General features: G+C 46.2%; 1 protein-coding gene across 3 annotated transcripts in view; it reads left to right on the top strand.

The window, feature by feature from the left end:
- The first annotated feature begins 440 nt into the window (after positions 1-440).
- The window catches only part of ttyh1 (tweety family member 1), a 52,469-nt gene continuing 42,019 nt past the window's right edge, over positions 441-10,890 (top strand). For 2 of the 3 annotated variants that reach the window (XM_038284267.1, XM_038284268.1), the window contains exon 1: positions 441-1,143. The gene's annotated coding sequence lies outside the window, so the exon portion shown is untranslated. The remainder of the gene's footprint in view (positions 1,144-10,890) is intronic. The other variant, XM_038284269.1, reaches the window with a different exon arrangement.

The raw sequence follows: 10,890 nt of genomic DNA, 5'->3' as shown, positions 1-10,890 counted from the left end.
TCTCTTTCAGTGACACAGAAAAACCAACCCCCCCCCCCGCTCCTCTGCCCCCTTTTCTCCAATAGAAAATTTTCATTGCATTTCACCTCCTTGTGTTTTCATCACTTTTCTGTCTCCAGTCCCTCACAAGTCATCTCCCCAAACGTGCACTCATCACATGTCCTGCAGCCTCCACTGGAAAATGCCTTCCCCTACAAATCCATTGCAGACTGCTTTGCCCCTTTCTGTTCATTGTTAGTTGCTCCATCTCTTTCACCCTCCCTCCTCTTTCTCTCAGCATCCCTCCCTGGGAGTCTGCATTTCTATTCTCCTCAGGATTTCATGTTCTCTGCATTCCCCCTCCTTCTACTCCCCAAATTTAACTGTGTGCCTGTTCATGCTTCTTCCTCTACATTCAGAGACATTTACTTTTTTAGCTTTCGCAAAAGCTTAATTTTGCATCCAGGGCGTGAGCGGTGAACTAAAGATTTCCCCATCATACAGTTAGTGCATCCAGTTTAGGGAGACTTTTACATTTCTTTATAGTTTTTATTTGTAACTTGGTCTGGGCTCACACTGGTGTTCTGGGCAGAGATTGGTTGGTCTGATGGGCGAGCTTTTCAATGTTCAGTGGGGGTCGGTGGTATAAGTGAGCCTCTGGAAGCAGAGCGACTTAGAGGCTAGACCCCACTAATCTGCGTTAACAGATTGATTATCTTGGAGCAACATCGTGTCACTGCAGCGTTTTGAACTCACTTGGGCGTGCATTGACGAAGGGCTACAATGCAACGATGAAGAGTCCCTTAGGGGTGTCTCCTCAATCCTAATCCCTCCCTCTCTCTTTTTTTTTCTTTTCACTAACCCGTGCTCACCAAGAGCTCCTCGTCCATCCATCAACACAAGCACCTCTCCACTGTCACCAGACAACCCTATCATTATTGACCGTTTAATATTTTAGCAGCTGTCACATTTATCCCTCCTTTTTTTTTCTCTGATTATATTTTATGTTGGCATGTCTCTGAGCCGTTTGTTTGAGGATGATGAATTTTCAAGAGTGTCCAGCATTGACGGTAGCCACTGTAGCTCTCTGAGTGGGTAAATATTTCACGGACACCGGCAAAGAGATAAAAGACAGGAGACAGAATCTCCCTACAGCCGAAAGAGGTAAGAAGCTGATCCCTCTCTTGCTGCCGTATCTTGATTTCTGCTGTTGATGCATGGATTTATCATCACTGAAATGATGCAGAAGACAATAAAGATGTGTATTTTTTATGTATATATATATATATATTTTTTTTTTTTTTTTTTTGCGGGTATCATTGCAAATTCATAATTGTGTTTTATTCATGTTTCTCTAAAACCCAGTGAAAACACTCCCTGGTTAACATTAAAAGATGCAGTTATGTAGATAATGCAGGTGTATTTTGGTTGCATCTGTTTTTTATTCTATTTTCAAAAATTGCGGTTTTGCAGAAAGCTGTTTCATTTTGATCAATTAGACAGGACTCATTTTGTCCCCTCTCCCCATCAACTTCTCATCATGCTGTGCATTTCCAGGAGTGCACTGGTCAGTTGAACTTTAAACAGTTTTACTTGTCTTTTTAGTTTAAATCTTTACGTTGTTTTAATCCTGTCTAATTGATGCTTGCCTTGTTTAGAAGATGTAACACAACTTCCCAGTTTGCAATGGAAATAGATGTGCAGCTTCACATTATCTATATTGTCTGTTTTAGAGCATTAGTCTTAGTAAAAAAGGGGAAATAAGTTGCTGATTTCCATGCACTAAAGATGATCCTAAGTTCAGCTGACAGCTTTAGCCCCGTTCTCATTAGCTGCCTCACAAAATGGCCCTTTTTCTTTACATCATGGAGTCTCGGTATGCAAACGGAGTTGTGTGGAGCTTCACACACAAGCAAGACAACAGATTGTGTTTTTTTTATTTCAAATTTATACTATGGTTAAATTTATTTAATCTGTTTAGTTGTATTTTTTATTTTGTCCCCTTTTCTCCTCACTGACTTCACTCATTTATTTGCCTTCAGTTATGCAACAGTAACAGCCATAACAATAAGAAGCTGGCAGGAGATATTACGTCATCCTCAGGCTTCCTATCTGTGACAGCTGCTGAGTAACCACCCCCTGAGACTCATTTCTATGAGCAGCTCATTAGATATCTTCCATTTTTGTAGGTTTAGATGAAAATCCTTGAGTTTCCCACAAGAACTATCATAAATCTCCAATTCCTTAGTGACATTGGTGTGCAAAAGAAGATGGGGCTATTACATTTGTTTGTATTTTTATCTTAAAGGAAACGACCAATAACTTTTTTTATATATATAATTTTCACAATAAGACCTTCAATCATTCATTAAAGCCTATTTTATGTGGCTTATTTCTATGACAAAAGTAAATGATCACAAACTTCCACACCCGATGCAGATGAGAGGTCTGAACATATAAAAGATGTTTACATAAATTACTTCATGACAAACATGCATACTATAGATATATAAGAGACTCTTTGCTACAGCTTCACAATGAGATCCAAGACAGTTGGCCAGTTTCTTCCAGCCAAATGTAGCAGAGCTGAAGGAAGGAACCAAATCCAAATAAAACGGGTTGGAAAGTAAATTCTACACACATAACACTAGATTCCATTAGATTTTTTTTTCTTTACATTTCTTGTTCTTAGAACAATCCATCGTTTTAACCCAGTGGAAATAAAGTCTGGAAGTCTTTGTATATGGTAGGTCAGGTAAAATTTTTCCATTATGACTCACCTATTTGGAAAAGGAACCACAGAGCAGCAACAAAATGTTTGGAAGATTAAAACGGCCCCTGACCTTAACAAAGAGAGGGAGTAAAGGGTTAAGGTTCTGGTTTAAATCAATTCCCGTATTCAGGGCATAAAAAAATTCAGATAAAAACTTTTCAAATGCAAAAAATGTGTAGAACGAATGAATCAGAGAAGCCTCAACACATCCACACCTGTTCCAGCAAGGATCCAAACATGAGCGGAACTTGGCTGAAACTAACCTGATTCTGGGTAAAGCAAGATATAAAACATCCCGAATTTGGAGGTTTGTTCTTTCTGTCGTGCACTTTTTTTTAATTCTGCTCAAAAACCTGGAGCTGTTAGCTAATTTTAGGGCAAAGTGAGTTCTTGAAAGAGTTCTTTTAAGTGAATTACACTGAGTTCATGTGAAACCCAATAATACTGTCTGAGGGGGAGTTGGGGATAAGTACTGTAGTTCAATAATATGATCCTATTAAAAAGGGAAACAGCAAGAACTGAAGTGTTTTACTGATCATTATAAAAGTGAGGACACTTTAACATGGATAAAAGATGTCCTGGACAGAAGCCAGCTCCACCACAAACCGAGAACTTGGACTTGCAGTCAGTGGATAGATTAATCTTGCAAGTTCTGCATTAATTATTAATTGAATGGATTCAATGAGGTCTTAAAACATTCCTCACAAATTGTGGTCCATGTTGACGTTATCGCATTGCACAATTGCTGCAGATACAGATTTGTCAGGTGCCCATTTATCAATCACATTATTCCACAACAAAGGGGCTCTTTTGGGCTTTCTGGTGACTGTCAGGGCTTCTGCAGTACAGTACTCATTGCCATGTTCAAAAAACTAGCCTGAGATGTTCAGAGCTTTTGATATGGTCCATTACACTGCTATAAGGTACAGTCAGCAGATGGGTAATAAGTGGTCACAAAGAGATGGACGCTTAGATGGACTGTGGCATTTAAGTGATCCTAACCTGATAGAAAAGTTTCCAAGAAAATATCCCCCCCACCATTACACCACCATGCACATGGGTTTTAAACTTCCATTGCCTCTCCTCACACATTTACAGAACTGCACTAAAAAAATCTTAATTTTCAGCAAACCTGAAATATGCTTGTGCATGAAAATTCCCTTTGGATCAGTGATTCCTAAACCTTATTTTGTCTTGTGTACCCTTTTGGTCGTTTTGTCTTACCATGAGTACCCTTCTGAGTCAAAAGTAGTGATGATTGTCCAAAAATGGAACATACAATAACTAATTATAAAATAAAGACTATTTTACTTAATCTTTTATCTTTAGAATTTAATTCTTGGGCATTTTATTATTACCCTCTTAAATAAAAAAAACAAAACAAATATGTTGCCTGAAAGTTAATAAGGAATCAAAATAAATACAAATATAAAAAATAAAATCATATAATAAACCTGTATCTGTAAATTTGGAACAAAATACAGAACAAAAAATATAGTCAGACTGACTTAATTAGTGTTACTTTGTTTCCATCAAGACACCTGAGCTGCTTTGACGAGCTTCGATATATCAGTGTGACAAACATGTGGTACCAAGCTGTTCTTTACCTTCAGTCTGTTCCTCTGCTTGGTTCTGGTGTGTGTTATAGCTCAAGGTAAAGCCAAATGTGAAATTGGTGAGCCCTCTGGCTCAGGTTTCACTGCAGGATGGCCACCAAATGGAATGAAAGCACTCAACAAGGAGGTCCAGTGCAAATGACGTGGTGTATATTTATTTACAGTGCTCTAACCAAAAAGTGCAGTAACAAAAAGACTTTCCAAAACATAAACAAAATCAACACGATGGTTGTTCAAAATAATAACTAACAATAAATCTAAGCACAGAGAGCAGTACCTCTTTTGAACACGACAGTCTCAGGCACCAACCTTTCTCCTAGCCTCCCAAAAAAAACTGAGGAAAAAGTAGGGTTTTTATACAAACAGACATAATTGGCAAATTGCATGCCTACTGGACTAAATCACTGACTGATTGGATGAGACCACTATGCAAGAAAAAAGGTACAGCTGAAACAATGCACCACTTCATTTTCACTGTTAAATTACCTGCCTAAGCAATCTACATTAACCCCATTACTGTATGCCTACATTCAATAAAACACATTTCTCATTACATCAACATTACACCTAAAAATAGCATTTTAAATGCATCAAACACTCAGTTTCACCCCGTCAGGTAATCAAAGCCTCTGATTGGCTGAATGAGACATAAATTATTCCCCTACCCACAGTTCGTGTTTCCCAGGGGAGGAGAAGTTGTCGGACCAGGAAGTGTGTGTGCGTTTGTGTTTGTGTGCGCACTGTGTGGAAACTGGAGCGGTATGGGATTATGGAGCGATATCGGCGGGTACCTCACCGAACGCTGCGATGGCTGGTCACTCAGGTAAGTACTGAAAGTTTTTGGAGTGTTGGCGTGACAAAGAGCTCTCACATGCGGTTGCCGGCTCCGCGAGTGAAAGTCTCAGATTCGCGTGTTTGGCTTGTGTATGGAGGTGTGTGCAGGTGTGTGTGACGTTAGCCAGCTACATTGTAGCGTGCTGTTCTGTGGCATTTGTGAAAAGGGAGGGCTGCCTTTTCACATTTCCCCCTTCCTCTGGAGGCTCGCCACTTGGGTGGCGAGACAGATAATCCGCCACTGCATTCTGCGTGCCCGCCCGATAGCGGACGTCGAAACTGTATGGCTGCAAGGCCAAAAACCAACGGGTGGTGCGGGTATTTGTGTCTTTCATCTGCCCGAGCCACTTCAGGGCCCGGTGGTCAGTCTCTAAAACAAACTGTCGACCCAAGAGATAGTAACGAAAGGAGTCAAGGGCCCATTTCACAGCAAGGCACTCCAATTCAACAGCAGAGTACCTTGTCTCTCTTGGAAAAAGTTTGCGGCTTATGTAAGCCACAGGTCGCTGCTGATCTCCTTCACCTTGAAGGAGCACGGCCCCCAGACCAACACCGGAGGAGTCAGTCTGGACGGTCATCGGCTGCTTGAAGTCTGGACTCTGCAGTACTGGCCCGCTGCAGAGGGCCTCCTTCAGGTCGTTGAAGGCCGCTTCATGCTGGTCCTCCCACCTGACTCGGACTGAGCCAGCCTTCCTGGTGAGATTGGTGAGAGGGGCTGCTCTGGTGGCAAAGTTGGGGACGAATCTCCGGTACCAACCTGCGAGCCCCAAGAAAGAGCGGACCCCCTTCTTGGTCTCTGGCCGCGGGCAGTCCCGGATTGCCTGGAGCTTGTCTTGTTGAGGCTTGATGACTCCGCGTCCAACAATGCGCCCCAGGTAGCGGACCTCTTGCTGAACAAAGGCACACTTGTTGGGCTGGATGGTCAACCCCGCTTGGTGAATGCGGCGCAACACCTCGGCCAGGTGCTGCACATGCTCCGCCCAACTGCTGCTGTAGCTGATGATGTCATCAAGATAAGCACCCGCGAAGGTGCCGGTGCCGTCCAGCACCCGGTCCATCAGGCGCTGGAACGTTGCAGGCGCCCCCTGCAGGCCGAAGGGCATCACCGTGAATTGAAAGAGGCCCTGGGGTGTCCTGAAGGCGGTGTAGGGTCTTGCTTCTTTTGCCAGGGGCACCTGCCAGTACCCCTTGCTAAGGTCCAGCGTGGTAATGTACTGGGCGCCTCCCAGACGCTCTATGAGGTCTTCAAGTCGGGGCATGGGGTAGGCGTCGAAGTGTGACTGAGCGTTCACCTGGCGGAAGTCAATGCAGAAGCGCATTGTGCCGTCCTTCTTCGGCACAAGGACCACTGGGCTGCTCCAGGCACTCTCCGAATGCTCAATCACCCCCAGTCTCTGCATGACCTGAAGCTCCTCCCGGAGAGCAGGTAACAGGCGCTCTGGAACTCTGTACATCCGTTGTCTGGCGGGTGTAGAGTCTTTCAGACGGATGGGGTGCTCTGCCACTGGTGTGTACCCCGGCTGGTCACTGAGCAGGCCTTCAGGAACAATGGCCTGTATCTCTTGCTGCTGCTGACGGGTTAGATGGGACAAGTCCAATGTCCCAAACGGCTGTTCGGTCGGGAAGAATTGCTCAGGGGTGTCCTCTTCCTTCACGGCCTGCACCAACAGCTGTGGACTAGGTGGTGCCTCCCTTTCATTCCACTCTTTCAGGAGGTTGACGTGGAACGCTTGCCGCTTCTTCCTCCTCTCTGGCATCTCCAGCTCATAGGTGGTAGGCCCCAACTGTCTGCTGATGCTGTAAGGACCCTGCCACCTCGCCAGCAACTTATTCTCTTCAGTGGGCAGGAGAAGGAGGACTTTCTGGCCAGGCTGGAAGGTTCTCTGTCGTGCACTCCGGTCGTACCAGGTGGACTGGGTCACCTGGGCACCCTGGAGGTTGTCTCGAACGAGGCTGGCCATCTCCTCCATCCTGTCCCTCATGGCAATGACGTAGGAGATCACGTTGGAGGTGGTGGCCTTGGGCGACTCCCAGGCATCCTTCAGCAGGTCAAGGGGTCCGCGCACATGTCTGCCGTACAGGAGTTCGAACGGCGAGAACCCCGTGGATGCTTGAGGTACCTCACGGTAGGCAAACATCAGGTACGGCAGCCAGCGGTCCCAATCTTTGCCGTTGGCAGACACAAATTTCCTCAGCATGCCTTTCAGTGTCTGATTGTACCTCTCAACAAGTCCATCTGTCTGGGGATGGTAGGGAGTGGTCCTGATCGCACTAATACCCAACAACCCATAAACCTGCTTTAAGGTGTTTGAAAGGAAAGCTGTTCCCTGATCAGTCAGTATTTCCCGGGGAATTCCCACCCTTGAGAATAACTGTAATAGTGCAGGGGCAATGGCTCTAGCCGTAACCTTGCATAAGGGGAACACTTCAGGATAACGTGTGGCGTAATCACAGATTACCAAAATGTACTGGTGGCCTGATTGTGTGCGCTCTAAAGGTCCTACAATGTCCATACCTATTCGGGTGAATGGGACATCTATCACTGGCAACGGCTGAAGTGGATATGGCCTGACTTTGTGTTTGCTGTAAAGCTGGCATGTGGGGCATGTTTTGCAGTGTTTTTGCACATCAGTATACAACCCTGGCCAGAAGAATCTGTCTGAAATCCTCTGCAAAGTTTTCACACTTCCCAAATGTGCCGACCAAGGAATGTCATGACCCAAACACAAAATCTTCTGTCTTAGACAGGTCGGTATTACCAGCTAATCTGCACTGCCACCTTCAGGCTGATGATACAGCAAGCCATCACGCACAAAGTAAAATTCACCCAGCAATGTCTTTTCCTGGCCTGTACCCACACCATCCACTTCAACAACTTGGTCAAACAGCTCCTTCAGTGAAACATCTTGGTTTTGCAATTCTTTCAGATCATCAGGAACTTGCCACATCTCCTTCCCTGCATCAGGAACTGCCGCTAGCTCTTCACCAGACATGACTTTGACTGTGCCAACTAGTTTGTCATGCCTACGCTGTCGGCGTGTCTTCCTGTCTCTCATTTTTACAGGGGAACCAAAATCTTCTCCACTGTATGGCATTTCACGTAACAACTCCTGCGCCTTTTTAGCCTGTGCCCTGGTTGCAACGCAACTCATTGGGAGAGAAGCCTGCACCAGGTCTGGCAGAATCACCACATCCTGACCTAAGACCACAGGATAATTCAAGCCTTTAACAACCCCGGCTTCTAACCTGAACATCTGATCTTGCACTTTAACAGACACAAGTGCTATGGGGTATTCATGGACACCACCATTCACACACACTACTCGCAGTTTCTCGCCAGTCAAAGCTTCAGGCTGCTGAACCAGGTGAGGTTGCACCAAAGTGTGGGTGCTGCCTGTGTCCAGGAGAGCCCTTGCCGGTTTATCATTCACAATCACACCCATTACTGGCACACCGTCAGCATACACAGCATCAGTCATAGGTCTAGGCACAGAAACCATACTGCAAGTAGCACCCCTAACCTTCTTCAGAGGACAAACTCTAGCCCAGTGACCTGGCTTACCACAATAATGACATACAGCCTGTGTGTTAGCAGGTGTATTGTATGTTGTGGATGTGTCAGTAGGTCTAGGCTGAGAGGGGTGTTGAGGCGTGTAATGTCTAGTGCTTGGGCCCCTACTCTGTGTACCACTCCCCGGACCAGGACCAACTCCACTCCCATATCCCACAGACTTACCCTTCGGAGGTTGAGGTGCTCTGTTGGGGCCTTGGAATCTGAAGTCCTTCGGTCCGCGGCGGGCTGACAGGTAACCATCCACAAGCTCTGCGGCCTTCAGGCCTGTGCTGGGGTTGTGCTCTTTGACCCACACTCTTACCTCCGGGGAGAGTGAGCGCAAGAATTGTTCCAGAATGAGCACTTCACCGATTTCTTCCACAGTGTGCTCCACTGGGCGAATCCATTTTTGGTACAAGTCCTTCAGCCGGTTGTAGAATTCTTTCGGCGTCTCACCAGATTGAATGTTCGGCTCCCTGAACCGTGTTCTGTAGCTTTCGGCGTTTATCTCATATTTGGCTAAGATGGCATTCTTCACCTTGAAGTAGTCCACGGCTTCATAAGGATCCATGGCGACGTATGCAGCCCGAGCTTTGCCAGACAGGTACGGTACAAGGAATGTAGCCCACTGGGCTAAGGGCCACCTGTAGGCTGTGGCTAGACGTTCAAAGGTGGTCATGTATTGCTCCACATCATCGCTGTCCTCTAGCTTCGGCACTGCTGCTCTGGTCCACGTTGCTGGCGCTGGTGCTGCTGGATCAGGAAACAGGATCGATGGGCCTGCCGCTGGCATCCATGGGGCTGGTGGTGGTGCTGGATACCCTGCTGCCGGTGCTGCTTGGAGGGTTGCTGCCACTGGATGTGCCGGTGCTGCTGCTACTGTCATGAGGGCCGCTGCCACTGGATGAGCCGCTGCTGCTGGGAGGGTCGCTGCCGCTGGATGAGCCGCTGCTGCTGGGAGGGTCGCTGCCGCTGGGAGGATTGCTGGCTTTGCTCCATCTGGCTGCTGCTGCTGCTGCCCTCCCCTGGAACTCCTGCGATGGTCCTCCAGCTCATCACGGACGTTACCCAGTTGAACTTGAATGTTGCGCCACCGCTGCTCTTTTTTCTCCCTCTCTTTCTCCTGCGTCCGCATGGACCGTTGCAGTAGGCTGTACAGGTCTGAAAGGTTGAGTGCTTCTTGCGGCCTGTCGTCGTCATCAGGTTGTGTCTGTTGCTCTCCTCCTATGGCTCCTTCGACCTCTTCCTCACCTGGACCCAGGGGGTTGGCCTTCTTCAACTTCCTGTAAGCCATCTCACTCTGCTTGCACTTCTTTCTTGTTGACTTTCGTGTCGGCGCCACGATCCCACTTCTGACACCACATGTGAAATTGGTGAGCCCTCTGGCTCAGGTTTCACTGCAGGATGGCCACCAAATGGAATGAAAGCGCCTAACAAGGAGGTCCAGTGCAAATGACGTGGTGTATATTTATTTACAGTGCTCTAACCAAAAAGTGCAGTAACAAAAAGACTTTCCAAAACATAAACAAAATCAACACGATGGTTGTTCAAAATAATAACTAACAATAAATCTAAGCACAGAGAGCAATACCTCTTTTGAACACGACAGTCTCAGGCACCAACCTTTCTCCTAGCCTCCCAAAAAAAACTGAGGAAAAAGTAGGGTTTTTATACAAACAGACATAATTGGCAAATTGCATGCCTACTGGACTAAATCACTGACTGATTGGATGAGACCACTATGCAAGAAAAAAGGTACAGCTGAAACAATGCACCACTTCATTTTCACTGTTAAATGACCTGCCTAAGCAATCTACATTAACCCCATTACTGTATGCCTACATTCAATAAAACACATTTCTCATTACATCAACATTACACCTAAAAATAGCATTTTAAATGCATCAAACACTCAGTTTCACCCCGTCAGGTAATCAAAGCCTCTGATTGGCTGAATGAGACATAAATTATTCCCCTACCCACAGTTCGTGTTTCCCAGGGGAGGAGAAGTTGTCGGACCAGGAAGTGTGTGTGCGTTTGTGTTTGTGTGCGCACTGTGTGGAAACTGGAGCGGTATGGGATTATGGAGCGATATCGGCGGGTACCTCACCGAACGCTGCGATGGCTGGTCACTC

The sequence above is a fragment of the Cyprinodon tularosa genome, unplaced genomic scaffold, assembly GCF_016077235.1.
Source record: "Cyprinodon tularosa strain WSP-4 unplaced genomic scaffold, ASM1607723v1 ctg2, whole genome shotgun sequence".
NCBI classification, from domain to species: Eukaryota; Metazoa; Chordata; class Actinopteri; order Cyprinodontiformes; family Cyprinodontidae; genus Cyprinodon; species Cyprinodon tularosa.
This window is presented reverse-complemented; position numbering and strand designations above follow the sequence as displayed.